Below are 336 nucleotides of genomic sequence, written 5' to 3'. Positions count from 1 at the left end.
CTATATTAGGTTAATCTAGAGGACATGGAATTTTAGCAAACAAACATGAAATGGTACTAATATAGAAGAACAACATGCAAACTATGCAAGAAAGTCAAATTTAAAGCGCGGAAAGACATAATTACGTCACAATATTAGAGTAAAGGTGCCGAAATTTGTCGCTCGGAGACCAAGTTCCCTTCTTCTCTTATCGGCTAAGTTACTGTAAATATACCATGCAACTCAGAAGATGAACTCAGGACAGTAAACCATGTGCTGCCATCTATCGATTGATACACACTTACACGTAATTTCACGTTGATTTAACAGTTTGTCTCCAAACGATATGAAGTACCA

This window comes from Penaeus monodon, chromosome 20, assembly GCF_015228065.2.
Source record: "Penaeus monodon isolate SGIC_2016 chromosome 20, NSTDA_Pmon_1, whole genome shotgun sequence".
NCBI classification, from domain to species: domain Eukaryota; kingdom Metazoa; phylum Arthropoda; class Malacostraca; order Decapoda; family Penaeidae; genus Penaeus; species Penaeus monodon.
The sequence above is the reverse complement of the archived record's forward strand: the minus strand, read 5'-3'. Positions refer to the sequence as shown.